Source organism: Crocodylus siamensis, chromosome 9 (assembly GCF_052110815.1).
Source record: "Crocodylus siamensis isolate JL-2025a chromosome 9, ASM5211081v1, whole genome shotgun sequence".
NCBI classification, from domain to species: Eukaryota; Metazoa; Chordata; order Crocodylia; family Crocodylidae; genus Crocodylus; species Crocodylus siamensis.
In genome coordinates, this window is record NC_143403.1 from 5,488,125 (window position 1) to 5,504,664 (window position 16,540).

Here is a 16,540-nt window from a genome sequence, read left to right on the forward strand (position 1 = left end):
AACAATAATCAAAATGAAAAAAAGGGACCAGAGGGAAAGTACTGGGGAGGAAGGATGAAAGGAAGTAAATATGTACAGGACAGAAAGTGAGGTTGTATGGAAGGAAACACTAGTATGTTAACGGACATTGCAATTAGGAAGAGGAGGAATTTTTATCATTCAGTAGAGATTGAATACATTTAAATTAAAGGAAGTAAAGCCACATTCCAATGGTGTTAAAATAAAAATAACTCTATGATCAACTAGGGTATCAAACTGGCTTCCCATTCTGCAAAAGGTCAGACTACTGCTCGATCAACAGCAGCTCCGGAAGGTGTGATTTATTAATAAGAGGCATACAAAAAAGGACAGGGTTTGATTACCTCTCTTAGTAGTTTTTAGCTTCACTGTTGCTTATATCCTTGGTTTTTTTCCATTTAAAGTTATCCTTCACATTTGAAAACCACCCGTCACAGAAACATGAATATACTATAGTTGCCTTCCAAATAGATTCTACTTGGATCCCATATTTGCCTCGATTTTTATATAACTGGCACCGAGGCAGAACGTTACCATTTTGATGAGAATTTGTTATTTTTAGAACCTGTAGAATAAAGCCTCTTCCTGAAAAAAAAAATGAACGGCAGCTCATGAAATTTATCCCGTACCATGAGAAATGCGTCACAAAAAGCTGAGTTACTAATAACTGCAGGGCTCCTCTCTATCATAGTAGGAGTGAAAGGCCATTAGCTCCTCCTGATGTTTTATTTCCTCAAAACCCGTCTTGTGGCCACAGCAAAACAGGAATCAGACCATTTCAAGGAATTTTCAAATAGCGCCAGAGACCAACAAAATGCAGAAGGCTTGCACTTATTCCAGCAACAGCATGTGGCTAGATGAGCTATCGCATTAAATACTGATACTGGAAACAAGCAAACATTTTTAAAATCACTTCTTTTCTGGTTTCACAACACTAAAAATACACAAAAAACAACTTTCTTGCTAGCATAGTGATAAAAATACATTAACAACTCAAACTCAAACATGAACATTTTTGTCTAGGTTTTTCTTTCCTTCCTTTGATTTAGTCAAAGCAAATGTCCTCGCTGTGCTTTTATCATCAGCTAGTTACAGAATGCTGGGTTATCCCTAAGATTTATCCCAATGCTGGTGGCTGTGTATAATTTCATGGGAGAGCTTGGCTCTTTTTAAACCCTTTCATCATAATGGTAAGGCATACAGCACAAATGGGTTTGTATTGTCTCTACTTGGCTGGTTGACTAGCTATTGTGCTGCTGTGACTTCATTCCCACTGAGGGACTTGCTGCTAGTGCAGTCCGATCATCATGTTTTAGTCATGACAAAGAGAAAAAAAACCTGTGCGAGGTTATTTAAGGCAGTTGCTTAACTGCTTTTGTGTCGTGTCTGATATTGATTCACTCTTAATTGTGCTTGGTTTTCAATGACACTTACGTGTAATAGGCAATTTGATCCTGCCATGAGGCACACTGTGGGTTGATTTTTACGTAGGGACAAGGCATTCTTTGTTTGGGACTCGAAGATTAGCCTGTAAAACAAGCGAAGGGTTAGATCCTTCTCTCTATAGGTTTTAACAGCATGGTCATGAGAACCTCCTAAATGCATTTCTTTATTTATTTGCACAAACAGTGCTGGGCTAGGAAGCACTGTCCCCAAACAAATGATGGGAACTTCAGTGTTCAGGTTTTTTAAACACATGGAATAAAGTGGTCAAGGATTGGACCTACCAGTTTTTTCCTGCCCCTAAGCAGGATTTCTAGGCTTCATGTATTGTGTCACAGTCCAACTATAGACTACCCGGAAATAGAAATCCTTCTTTTCCGCAGTGGTGCAAATCAGGAGGAATTCTATGGTAAGCAAAAGAACAATAGCTTCTTTCCTTCCTTTCAGTGTCATCGCCATAATGGTAGAGGCACCTGTGATTCTGAATGCTTGAAAGCATATTATAATAAATGCCCCTCCATGGTCAAAATCACCTCTTCATGGAAAGGAAGACAGCTGCTAAATGGATCCCAGGAGCTTTCTGAGGCAGCTGGCTTTCTGAGTCCCGTTCCTTTGAGCCACAATCCCTGAGCAAAAAGCAAGCTACAAAGGAGAAACTTCTTTATCCAGTCAGGGGGAGAAAAAATGAGGGGAAAAAATATGTTGGACAAATGTGTGGTTCTCCAAATCAAACAGAAGAATTTCAGGAATTCAGAAAGGCAAAATTATGGTAATACTTAATATTTATATTGTGTTTGCAAACATGAATTATTTAATATAATTATGCAGTCCCACAACATCATTCATGTAAATCATATGATTCATTAACAGAATATGTTCATTTTCTTGCAACGGCAACTAAGCGGATTTGACATCTGGTCCTGCTATGTTGCAGCTGGATTTTTGAAAAGAGACTTTTTTTAAATAGGCAACAAAAAAGGACGAGTTCCCAGAAACTCATGCATGAAAATGAACCCTCTGCAAACCATGCAAATGTGCGTGAGATCCTGCTTCAACAAATGAAGTATGAGTGCTTTTTAGGCTAAATCTAGATACCTAATAGGGCTGTGCGAAATGGCACCATTCCATTTTGCCTTCAGTTTCAACTGTCTGAAGGAACAGCGTTCTGTTTCGAATTTCATTTCAATTCGAAACAGCTATTCTCTTCCGTTCCGTGGAAACTGAAAGGCTGTTTCAACATTTCGCTGTGGGTGGGAAGTCAGCCCAGCAAGGCTGACTTCCCACCCCCAGTGCTAGATCGCTCAGGGGGCGAGGAGTCAGCCCAGCTGAGTTGACTCCCCATCCCTGGTGCTAGATCAAGCGGGGCGGAGCGAAGAGTCAGCCCAACTGAGCTCAGTCCCCGCCACCCCATACCCGATTGCAGTGCCGGGGGCGGGGAGTGAGTCCAGCTGTGCTGGCTCTCCACCCCGCACCCAATCGCAGCGCAGGTAGGGGAGTGAGCCCAGTTGGGCTGATTCTCTGCCCCACACCTGATAGCAGCGCAAGGTGGAGAATGAGCCCAGCTGGGTTGACTCTCCATTTCCCACCGCTGGATCGCAGCGCCCCATGCCCCCCCCCCCCCCCCCAGATTGCAGTGCTGGGGTGGGGAACTGAGCCCAGGCTTCCCCAGCACTGTTATCGGCCTCTGGCAGCAAGAGACAGGGAGAGCCAGGGCTGCGCTCCCAGCTCATGCTGGAAGTGCAGCCCTGGTTCTCCTGTCTCTTGCTGCTGGCTTCAGAACTTTAAACATTTCCAAACTTTTGAAATGTTTCCACTAGCCTCGTTTTGTTTTGAGGCTGTTTCAAAGCCATTCATTTTGAGCTCAAAATTCGTTGAAACGGTGTCAAATCAAAATAACCAGCGAAATTTTGCACAGCCCTAATACCTAATCTGTATAGACTGACAGAGACCTGCCTTCCTGGGCTTTGTCCTATCTAGCTGTGATGGATAATTTTACAGGCTGAGACAAGTTGTTGGGCACTAGTAGGTACATCTACACTGCTGATGGCAGCAGCATGCAGAGGTACTGGAGTTGGCACTAAGCACACAAACTACAAGCATTAAAGTTGTGTTCACATGGTGCTGCATCTGGACTAATTAGGTTTGCTTCTGAGCAGGTCTTACTACCCTGGATGCAATGTCATATGTGTGGGGTTATACTGCTTCTGGTTCAGGAAATGGCTCAGATGCATTTGGTTGGTTCTGCCTTACACTGTGCAAACACACCCAGTAGTACTCACTACACCTAAATAAATGTAAACCATATTCTCCCTTCACACACACGCTTGACTTTGTGCACAAAGTAAAATGCAAGCCTATAAAATACATGTTAACAAGATCAGGACCTTATGATGTACTTCAAGCCTAGTGCAAAGAGGTTGGCCAATTTTATGGCTGTAACTTTGCAGTCTTTCCTCAAGGCAAAGTTATTTTGGTCTTCTCCCATTTGAAGGTGGGCAGAGGGTCACATCTTGTACACCGGGTGAAGCAAGGTGAGACCACATTAATCTCAAAATCAAGGCCGTTGTCATAGAAACCAGAACAGAGTCTTGGAGGTCTAAATAGATGCATTTATATACCAGAGATGAGAAGCAGCATTTTCGAAAGTATGGTTACACAAAGGTCCCTAAGGAACAAGTGCACATATTACAGGGGTGGTCTAAAACTTGAACCCAGTAGCACAATAAAACATTGCAGTGTAGGGTCCCATGTGAATGATTGTTTTCTGTAAAACAGTGGGAACTCTTTGGAGTAAATGGCACTTGTGTATGCACAAGGGAGGGAGAGAGAAAGAGACAGTGGTTGTCATAGAAACAGCCTATTCTTTCTGAGTAGTGCAAAGTAGCATGCAAAAGACAACATTGTAAGTGACCTCCACACTCCCACTTATAAACACTATTTTGGTGGTGTTCATTATGTTTTTGCTGATACGTTTTACTCTTCTGGAATCAGGTTGTCTCCCTTTGTATGACTTCTCCCCATTTTTCAGTGCATTATATATGAAGGCACAGCAGGAATGTTAGATACCTGTAAGAGAAGGGAGCAGTAGTATTAACAAGGAGAAGAGATGGCAAGTGATACCACGATGTAGGTATGTAACCTGCAAGGTTGCTTTCTTCTTGTATTGTTACTATTTGCATTACACAAGAGCTCCAAGGATCTCATTGTGCTGGGCACTGTGCAAATACTTTGTAGGGACAGTGATTGTGTCAGGCACCCCAGCAATACCTGACCGGGTGATGCATCAGGATGATGACATCACCTCTTTGGTTTAAAAGGGCAACTGGTTGTTATTTAAGCCCACCTTTGACAATGGTCTGCAGGCTGCTCAACACCAATATTACCTGCATGCTAGCTGCCTTATCCCTGATGTCCTCTCTCATGGCTCATGAGCTTGTTTTCTGATCCCTACTGATCCTATCTCAACCACCCATGCCCTGGTCACGTAACACCTTGACTCAAAGAGCTTGCTATCTAAATAGATAAGGCCGAGAACAATGGACAGGAAAGAGAAGAGCTGACTTGCTCAAGGTCATCTAGCCAGGAAGAGATAGAACTGGAAGAGAATTAAGGTCTCCTGGCTCCCACTTTAGCACCGTATCTACTTAACCATGCTCTCTTCCACCCTTAACTCTGTCCAGAGAGCATGGCCCAAATTGGTTCAAGATGGCTGGTTTTGCTAGCTGAGTAGTACACACTGTGCTCTCTTTGAGATGCGTTCTCTCTTTCATTATTCCCATGATATAAAATGCACCTAATCTAGATTGGAAGTGCCTGCCTTGCCCGTTGCCTGTGGAAAACTTACAACAGGTCTTCAGGCACCCCTCAGTTCAGGATTGTTTATAATTCAAGGTTTTTACCTTTGAGATCAGTGCTAATAAGGATATTTTCACTTTGACAGAGCAGAAAGATAAAGAGGGGGCACATGAAATATGCACTGGAAATTAGGGAGCAAAGAGATAAGATCCACTACAAAACTACACCTGGTTGAAGAACATATCATACTCTCTTGTTTATAGTCTGAGCTTCCCAAACTTTGAAGTTGAAGTTTTTTCCTTTCCCTAGCACGTTGGCAGATCTGTCCACTGAATGCCAGGGTTCAGATCTTACTTGCCACTGGGAATCAGATTTAGCCAACCCAGGAGGAACAGCCAAAGCTAAGGAAAGAGCAGTGATGTAGCGATATGCAGGAATCCTGGTCACCTCTGATTTAAAAAAAAAAATCCCCAATTTTCAGATTTAAAAAAGCAACCTCAAATCCACATTTTTCCATGATTAAAATGAAACACGACATATATATATAATGTGCTATGTTTCAAACTAGACATGTTCCTAACCAATGATCCCAAAATCACCAAAGCTGAAGTGTCCCCAAATTCACAGGTACTTTGAGCAAAAGGAATAATATTTAAGAATGTTCTGTTCTCTTCTTGTGGAAACTAGTTTAACTTTTGGAGCAGGGATTGCAGCTTTAGCTAATCAGTGACAACTGGCTACATCTATGATCTGTCAAGAAGTACTTTTGCCAGTGATACCTGGAATGATGACTTGGACTTTGAAATCAAGGCTACTAAGGCACTACGCATTGTATAAATATACTTTGTAGGGTCAGTCCTTTTGTCAGAAAACCTAATAGTCTGCCTCACCCAAGGTATGTCAGGGTGCTATCAGGTGGCAAACATTTGTTCAATGAAAGACAACTCCCGGGTTTCTGACAGATGTATTGGTGATGCATCAGGGGAGGCGTGGGCGGGGGGGCATGTGCCCCCTCCCCCCCCCCCCCAGATTACTGTGACAACAGTAAGACATAGGGCATTGGGCTCAGCCTGGCCAGAGCCAGGGCCTGGCAGAAATTGAGGTGGTGGCAGTGGCATGGTTGTTGTACCTACAGTGAAGCATGGGGATGTAGCCAGGCCAGACATAATGCCCGGCAACAGCGGGGGCAGCAGTGGCAGCATGGAGGTATGCCCTCCCACTGGCAGCACTTACATGTTGCCTGTGAATAGAACATATGCTTAGAAGCACACGTTCTACCCTTAACCTGTAAGAAAAACTGTAAGTCACATGTGAGAAAAGATAAAATACCATGGAAAATAAACTACACTGAACAAAGCAAATCAACACAAAATTTAAACTATATATTCACTAAAAGAAGAAGCTACAGCAACTGACATGCAAAAAGAGCTATATGTAACAATTGTGGATCTGCAGTATTAGTTGCAGGAAAACCAAAATAGCAGGGAATTTACTGGTTAACTTAATGGTTCAGAGAAGACGGATCCCTTTTCTGTCACTTTCTGAGCCTTAAGCCTCTTTTCAAAGCCCAAGAGTTCACCATGCAGCAGATGACAAAACACTGGTTTCTTGTTACATGGTGGGTGTAAATACCATGCTGTGCCAAGAATCACAGCTGTCCTGCTGAAAAAGATTTCCTTTACTTATAGCTGCAAGTCTAAAATGTTTGTAAGGTTTTTTTCTCCCACTGTTTGGAGAAAGAGAGTGAATCAGTGTGTGAGACAGAAGCAAACAAGGGTGAAACAGGTTTCAGGAATGTTACCCCAGATTCCCACTCCCACTCCCACTCCCACACCTCTTCCTTGCTGGATTCAAGTTTAACACTGCTCCACTCCTACCCTATTATCGACACGTCCATATTTTTGGAACTGACAAATTCATTTTCATTAGAAAGCTCACTGGCCACTTAGACACCCCTAGGGTGTTTTATTCAGAACCAGGTATGACCGTGCCTCGATCTAAAAATCTGGAACATGGTGATGACATTCTCCATGTCAAAAAGTGAAACAGCAGAAATATAGGCTGCTCGCTTGGAAAATTAGACCTTCCTTTCCCACTGGAGGCCAAATAATCCCTAGCTTTTGACTGGGCAGTATTATAGAGGAAATATATAAAGTTGTGAATCACAAGACTCCAGGGAAAACCTCCTCATTAGGACAGAAAAAAAAGTCTCATCCAATTATAGAAAGCCCTCAAGGACCAAGGAGCCCGATCATTTTTAAGAACTCGTTATATTCACAGGAAGACAGAATTCTCTCCCTCCGATTCCTTTCATTCAGTTACAGTTGACAGCACCTGGTCAGTCCTTTATAGTCTACACTGATTACAGTTATTTGCAAATAAGAAGAAACAGATTAGGCAATATAGGAAGTAAACTGACATACTTCAATCAAACCTAGTCTGTGATGAGCAGAAAACCTGTAGAAAATATAGACACGTGACTGTCTACCACTTAGCCATCATTTAGCCAGCACTGATGAAAGTATTTTCAAAAATGTTCCCTTGCTTACAAGGTGAATTATCATATTAAATTTACTGCATATTAAATGTAAAAGCAAAGATTATCTTCTACAAGGTTTTTGTTCTCTCCTCTGGGGCTCAAACTGTGGAATAATTTAAGTCACAAATGATTTATAAATATCTACTATCAAACAACAGTACTGAAAGAGTGTTAAACACTCAAGAATTAGGGAATCCCAGAATTCAGTTGAGTTTTATCATTTGAGCTGTTACCACATGCCTATGGACCTGAACAAACTTGCTTTGAACATGATTAATGTGGCATGAACAGCCACAGTGAAATATCGAGTTAAACTCAGAACAGCATACATGAGAGAGTTCATTAGGTATGAACTGGGCCTTAATTTTTGTACCTTCATTTCTGTCTGCCTAGCTGTTTGTACCTATACCACTTAGAACCTCACTTGATCTCTCTTTAAATCAGTCCTTTCATGCTTACTCATATGAGTAGCTGTACATCAGGGACGGCCAGTTATTTTGGGTGGAGGGCCGCTTACTGAGTTTTGGCAAGCCATCGAGGGCCACATGACAGGCAGCCCGGGGCAGATAAATATTATTTTTCTAAATTTTTTAGGGGATCCGTGGGCCAGATACAATGGCCTGGCGGGCCACATCCAGCCAATGGGCTGCATTTTGCCCACCCCTGTTATACATTCATCCCTGCTGTGATGCCCCTGATTGTTTCCAAAGAAGGGATGCATGTGATCCTGGATCTTTGACAGGAGTACTCTTCTGAGAGAACTGCCATGGCAGTAGTTAGTGCATATATTGGATGAATGATTGCATTAATGGGGGCAACCCCTTAATATAAGAGTGACCATCTTCCAGTAAGTAGGGAAGTCATCCGTGAATCCAGAGATGACTAAATAGGCCAATCCGAAATCCACATGGTTGCCTGCAGACATGGCAAACAGTTCCAGAAGGAAGGAATGGGTCCTGATGACGTCAAGTCACAGCTCTTCCTCTTTGCTTTTCTCGTCTATCTACCTCCATAGCAAAGCGAGTTTGCTCAAAAAGACTGATGCCTTGTCCTACATAATGGCATCATTGCATAAGATTCGGTGCACAAATTTCCCATGTATTGATGTTAATATTGCATTTCTTCAGATTGGCCTTCAGGGTGTCCCTGAATATTTTCTTTTGCCTGCTTCTAGAGTGGTGACCACTGGTGCACTGGAAGTATAGGACCTGTTTCAGGAGCTCATTCTTGGGCATCCTTATGACACGTGCTGTCATGTCAGGGCAGGAATGATTGCATAAAACAGAGAGAGCCAAACCCTCAGGCCTACTATGTACTACTCAAGTGACACAGTGTCTCCACCTCACCTAGTAACGCGGTGTCCAGGAAATCTCCGGTAACTGGAACGGCACCCAGTATGAAACAGAGCAGCCTAGAAACACTTAGAAGCCTGGTTCAGGGAGCTGTAAGAGTAACCTGGAGGTCTTTCTTATGCTGAGCCCAAACTAGTCAGCTGGGAAGACATGGGCCATAGCACTAACTATAACAAGAGCTGAGTCTCTTATTACATTAATGATTGTACTGAAATACGGTTTCTGAATGCGAGGCTGCTTAGGCAGAGGAAAAGTTATAGTGAAATATAAGCCCGGCACATCATTTCTTATATAGATCATCTTGTAAGGCTTCTTCTTGACTATTTATAGAGCTATTTGATTATCACTTTCTGTATAATATAATGCTATTATAATATATAGCATTTGAAAAGCACTTATGCTGTACAATCAGTAATTAATCCTCTCCATATCCTTGAGGGCAACCCAGACAAAGAAAGTTTAAATGACTTGTTGAAGGCCATTCAATTTGTGCCATTATTGACCCTGATGTGGTTCTGCTGATTTGCAGTTATGTAGAACAATTGTAAACATTGTGAATGTTGACTAATTTAGAACTGGGATGCAACTGAAATCTAAAGAAAACCTGAGTATGTAAAAATTGCATGCCATAACAAAAGAACACCTTTTATTACCAGGAGAAAGGCTAGTTTGCGGTGAGATCTGAGAGTCAAGATATGTGGTTGTATTTTCTTTCAGAGACTTTCCTTTTGACTTTGGGCGTGCTACTTAAGCTATTCTGCTTTTATTGCCTCACATAAACTAAGGAGACTGTAGACCTCACTGGGTTTCTGTGAGTTTAAATTAGGAGTTGTATCCAGCTTCAGCAGTGGGGCACAACATACCTTTGTTATGATGTGCAATGGATCGGGATACTTTGCTCATGATACAAGGCATATCTTAACGTGTCTCATCGTATAAGGAAGTAGTTGCTCTACCTCAAGGCAGTTCCTTCCTGAACTGCGTCCACACATTCAGGCACGTGCGCTTGCAGCAACTCAAATAGAAGCAGTGCAAATTTGAGACGGGGCTTTTTGCCTCGGCGCACGTGCCTGGACATGCACTTTGGCTTGGGGCAAATTTTGCCACTTGAGGCAAAATAGCCCAGCCTGGCTCCTCCCGAATCTGCAGCCATGAGGATCGAAAACCAGGCAAAATAAATTGAGAACTAAACTTCCAGAAAACGGCAGCGGTGAATGATACTTTGGGTGTATGGTTTCACCCCCAAGTGTTACAATCTTCAAACTAGAAGGTTCAACTGAAATAGAAGCTTTATTGCTGCATGTGGAATGACTTGAGGAGAATTTGGGAAAGAATAAATCCTTAATGGATTTTACCATGAAAAGAATAGGAGTGTTCAGGCCCAGCATAATGGAAAAGCACTTTAAAGAGAATATAGCCTTCAGCAGGTAATATTCATCATATAAGTTTATTTCCTTCCCTATGTTTTATGTTTCTATAAACACAAATAACAGAATATAATAAATGTCCTAAGAATAGGAGTGGATGGAACAGTCATTTCCTTCTTATAGCAACGTCAGCGAGATAACAGAAAACACTGAACAACGGGGATAGACTGCCATGAATATGAAGTGAAACTGGGCTAGATTAGTTCAGCTGTGAAGTCACCAAGCAGCACAGATTCTGACAAACTTCTTCCAAAATTTCAGTATTTATGCTTCGTGGCAGATGTAAAACTGAGAACACCTGAAAACATCATAAGTTCTTTGGAGCTTTTCAGAGGAGTAAGAGACATCATGCTTGTGTCCTGGCCAAATTCTCTTTCTGCTAACAGAAGCCCCCCGTTCCCGCTAAGTGGACAAGAAAGCTTTTCACAACTGCATACGTGATTACAATTGTGCACACAACAGCAGCTGCAACAGCAATCACACATGCTTGTGACCATCTGTGAAGATCTTGAGGTCTGAACATCAGAGAGAATATTTTGACCCAGATGCCTTGTACTTTGGCAACCAGAGTGTATTTTAAATGAAACTCTTATCCAATCTCTCCTCATTTAAAATGGACTCTTGAGAGAACCTGCTGAGAACAATATAGCTGCTTCCAGTTCAAGGACTGAACTGGTTGAACTACATACATAATTATTAGGTAAATTTTAAGTGTCTGATGATTGGCATTATTTTAATAATAATAAGACACAGGCTTTCTGCAATGCTTCTATACATTAAATTCAACCCATTGTTTAGAGCGGTCTTTATAAATACATACCATGCAGTATATACCATGCTTATATTTTAATACACCAAAGAATATGTTGCTGTAGATGTTTTTTGGTGACAAGATACCTCTTGCCTGATGGCCTATGACACAAAGTGCAGGACTCACTTACATGCTCTCCTTACGTGTTTTAACTTTTCCTTTGCAAATAATTGCAAATTAAGTGTTTTCTACTTCTGCAAAAGGATGTCAGCTGCTGCCAACAACGTTTTTTGTACAGAGGAGCATAGAGCCTCTTGCAAAACCCAGAACTTCCTTTGTGACTACCTAAGGACATGCTTCTGATTCACAGTGAGACTGTCTTTTTTAACCATATATGGCAATCCCATTAAAGGAAATGGCAAATCAGGTACGTTATCAGCAAAACCGTGGATGCCACAGAGAAAAACCACAGGAGATGTCTAAATGCAGAGCTGAAGGATATGCTTATGAGAGCATCAGCATGTTAGATTATTTATACCTTTTATGGTCAAAACAGATGTGCTCTACTGTTTTATAGAGCTCAGATTACACAGGAGATGAGTGGGTTGGGCTTACAGTTGTTCTGGTTGAATGTCAACTTGAAAAAAAAAATACTCCAGCAGTGTTTTAAGTCTATATGTGAATTTTAGAAACCCACAACAATTAGCACACAACACAGAACCTGGGACATTAGTTACAAGTTTGACACCTCCTTCTCTGCAGTTCCATTAGAACTAATGAATAATAACCTCACTCATGATATCAGATTTAACTTGCAAGGGATGAACAGGGTCCCATTCACAAGAGTCCCAGAACTGACCATGCAGCATGAATAGAACAATCTCTAATCAGAAGTTAGAAGCACCAGCAAACACTGGGGGTTTTTTCCCCTCACTTGATTTTAAATGCAGGACATTTTGAATAATGCTACGGTGTAAGTTCACTAGAACCAAAGCCTGGAAGTACTGTGTGCCATAACGTAGTTTCTAGAGGTGCTAGAGATGACAGTGAACGAAAATGCTGCTGAGGACACACCATCAACTTTTGTGATTCACAGAGTCTCTCTTCCCAGTCTCCAAGAGCTCTGTATTCCTTGTGTGTGTCTATTAATATAGTTAATATTAACCAATTTGAGGTAGCCACTATCTGTTGTTTTGTGCTTATAAGGATCAGGCTTCATCGCCTGCTGGTCTTCTACTAACCCTATGACCACACCATGAGGAAGCAGAATAAGGTCTATGCTGAGGATACATGAAAAGCTTAGCTGCCACCAAAAGCTGAGAGTGCTTTGATATATGCCTGCACCTGTGTATATGTTACGCTGGTGCTTTTAGCTTCTGATTGGGTCAGCATGGGTCTGAGGAAGAAACAATCCAGACTGCCTCACATTCAAGACAAAGATCAGTTTAAACAACACAGTCAAATGTGTCAAGTTAGGTATTTAAGTGTGCATGACACAGAATTTGAGGTGGAGAGGTCAGCTTTAATTCCTTCGGAATAACAGCTGTAGGAAGCAATATGATATTCTGGAATTCAATCTGGAATTTCATTTTCAAGAGACGTAATGCTAGCAATGAAACATTATTTATAGTATTTATCTATTCAGCTACAATCAGGCTTTCATTCTGGAAATGTAGGTTTCTATAGCCTTGGCAAGGCAACACAGAAATAACTTCTGATGTACTCAAGCCTATAAACAGCTCTATGAATATAATCTCTTTCGTTTTGTGGAGTAACTACAGCATTTTTTATGTGGCTCTGCAAATATATATATTTATTGCTAGTGCACAGGACTGGCTACATCCCTCCAAAATGTTGTGGCTTCCTTTTTCTTCCCTTTAAAAAAATATAACAGCATTTTCTTCAATTGCCTTTAAAGGCTTTTTCATCTGTTGTCTATTTCTTACTGGGGGAGGTTCTGTCATTTGATCGAGATGATCGAATCTAGACCGGGCAAAATAGTGGTAAATATACTTTAAAGAATAACTTCTTATTTGCAGAATGATAGAAAAGCTAGGTAGTCTAGTTGTTAACCTTGTAGGGTGCATCTACATGTGCCATTAATGCAATGCAATAAACTCCAGTGCAGTTTGTGCCAGAGTTAACAACTCACAGGCACAGTGTCTACATGTACACCTGGGACAACAGCAGTTTGAGCTGGGGCACAGGAGACCCAGGGTTGACAGAAGCTGTACTGTACCTTGACTCCTGGAGGCCCTGAGCAAATGTTTAGTATCAGGCCCCGCTTCACCAGAGATAATAATTGGACAATGGAAAAAAAAAAAGTTACCATTTTCAGGCCCCCTTTCTGTCCAGGCCCCTGGCAGTCACCTGGTTCACCCATGCTTGAGTCTGGCTCTGCCGCAGTTCTGGGACCCAAGTCACGGTGTCAGGAAACATCGGGGCTGCCTGGGGCACGAGAGTACCCAAAGAGCAGAGCCGTGTGGCTAGGCAGCAGGAAGGGGTCTGGCTCCCTGCTGAGTGGGCTAACTGTGTGCTATTTATACCCAGGTCAGTGTTTACATGTGTGTTTATGTGCAGTTATTTTTGCTGCCATAAGATAACACTGTCCTCAACAGTACTCTCTTATGGTGATGAAAATTAGTTTGCTGCAGCCTAATAGCATCTCACATGTAGACTGTGATGCTTTACACCAAAGCAAATTAGTCTACTGTGCAGTTAAACACACGTTTAGATGCTCCCCTTGATCAGCTCTGCTGTTGTCTGTCATGGGATAAAAGGGAGCACAAGATCTCTTGACCCTGTTACCTGGGAATTTCCTTACAGAAGGGAGAAAACCCAGATGACTTCATGCCAGTCCAGTGCCTGCAAAGGCATGTCTTTACTGAACATTGCAATGTAGTGTGGAGGTAAGTAGCTGGGGCCTTGAAAACAGTCTACATGCAGTGGTACAGAGCACAGCATAGGCTGAGATCAGCCTGCGCTGAGCAGTGTGGACATAGCCAATGCCTGTGACTAAAGAAAAGGAAGCAGATCCAGAGTATCGCTGATGTTTAGCAATCTCTTCCTGCCAAAGCAGCCTCTGGGGACCAAGGAAAATGGGTATAACTTTATAGGCTCCTTGAGTCTACTCCAAATTATTAGACATACTAGCCATAGGACTAAGGATTTACAAAGGTGGCATAAAGTCTTTTATTCTTTTACATGAAACTATATTCATTTTCCCCTGCTCCTGTTGCTCACTCTGCATCAAAATTCACTATCTTGCCATGGGTGAATGGCCAAGTCTGGTGTCACAGAAGAGTGCAACCTTCTCAAGGGTCTGATGACTTGACTTTCAAAATTTTGGTTGCAAGCACAGCACTGCCACCTTGTGGCTCTTGGACCAATCTGGGCAGATCTCTAAACAAACCACTAATTTTTACAAGTTCTGACTCATAATAATGTTCCATTCATTTATAGTGAATAATGTTCCATTAATTTATAGTGAACTGATTGCTGCAACGTAGACTATCCTTTACAAAGCCTGAAATCGAGCCACCACTGTTCTAATATTGTTCTTCAGGGATATCAGTTTGGCATGTGTCCTTTTTCATCTTGTCATCCCTGGTAGAGGATGAATGGAAATGAAGAATTATGCATCCAATTGAATTGAGGGTATAAGCAGAGCTCTTTTCATTCAGGGTAGTAGAAAGAGATCAGTTGAATCAGAATATGTTAACATGCTTGCAAATAAAGCACTTTGGGATTTCCAGTGACCACAACTATTCAGGATATGGGTTTTAGGCTTGGTAAGGATTTCATAATGAATTTATATGGCTGAAATGAACAGCCTCCTCTCCTAAGAATTATCTATACAGTAAAAAAAGTAAGCATGCTTTGGAGATGACCTTCTATACCCTCTTTCCTGAACAGCTGGGATCAGGTATGTTAAAAAGGAAGTGCAGAGATGTTATGCCCAAGTCCATAACAAGGACTCCTGTAGTCGATTTCTGCTGAAGCCGAGTCAGTTAACAGAGATTCTTTCTAAAAAGGGGTAATATTTATGTTTAAAACAAGCCCTGTATATGTTCATTGAGTGCACCTGTTCCTTTGCATGTCATCTGCCTGCTCCCCTGGAAACAAAATGCAACTGTGATAAGTGGCAATAACACAGTGAAAGTATCCATCCACTCATTCACTACCTAGACTTCAAGTTCTGTGAATTCAATTCTCCCATCCGGAGGAAAAATATGTCACAGTAAAGAGTCTAGTGCCAGCAGTGAGCTTTGACCTCCATGAGCTGCTAGAAACTTTACTGAATACTCTATCTTGAGGACTTTGTAGTTTTAATAGGAGAGGTTGCTAAATATTTTTATTTCTTGTTAAATGTTTTAAAAAAAGAAAAAGAACTGTCTGAAGTAAATATTCTAATAGATTTGCCCTTATATTTGTATTTGGGAAAAATAAAAAAGGTGATATAGCTGGTTTCTGTAGAAGGACTGAATCAGACTGTTACTGAACATTACATGGGAAAACTGCTGATTCATAGAATGGGGAAACCCCTAGCTTCCAAAAGGAGTGGCTTGTTTTCCTCTCAGGTTTCATAATCAGTACCAAAGCCCGAGTACAAACGAGGAACTAAACAAAACCAGGCCAGACTAAGCAGCAATGCTTGAAAAAACACCAATGACCCAGACTTAATAATGCAAGAAATAAATGGGAGCTCTGCTGATGGTTCTGGCCCGGAAGTAGACAAGCACCATCCCTGATTTGAAACTGGGAAGTTGCAATGAGCCGTTTTGCATCTCTCAGTTTACTCAGGTAATAACATTCTCATAAATCTTTAAGATCGCAGATCCAAGGAACATCCCGCCCCTCGCAGCACTGTCCTCCTGACCTTGCTTTTGCCTTTCTGCACATTTATAGCTTTTATTTTGCAGTCAGCAAACTGGCAGAGTAAGCATCACTTGGCCCATGTGTAAACAGCTGCTTAACCCTTTCACTGTGCTTCCTCAAAACATCCAAAGCAGTAGGTCTTACCCAATTTTAGACTTCAGGCATCTCTCAATTGGCTCAAGGGCCTCCCTTGGAAAATAGCAGCTCTTCGTTTTCACTCTTTTTTTTTTTTTTACTACAGAAAAATAATAAAGCAATTCTTCTTTTGCCAAGAGCTGAGAAAGCCCACAGCAGGGCATGTGTTTAACACTATGGGTTCCTATCTGAAATCTCTGGG

The 16,540-nt window shown here is 41.7% G+C and overlaps 1 long non-coding RNA gene across 1 annotated transcript in view; it reads right to left on the reverse strand.

Moving 5' to 3' along the window:
* LOC149857077 (uncharacterized) overlaps window positions 1-16,540 on the reverse strand; it is a 31,109-nt gene that overhangs the window by 13,532 nt on the left and 1,037 nt on the right. The window contains exon 2 of the long non-coding RNA XR_016444256.1: window positions 1,453-1,546. This is a non-coding gene — a long non-coding RNA (uncharacterized LOC149857077). The remainder of the gene's footprint in view (window positions 1-1,452; window positions 1,547-16,540) is intronic.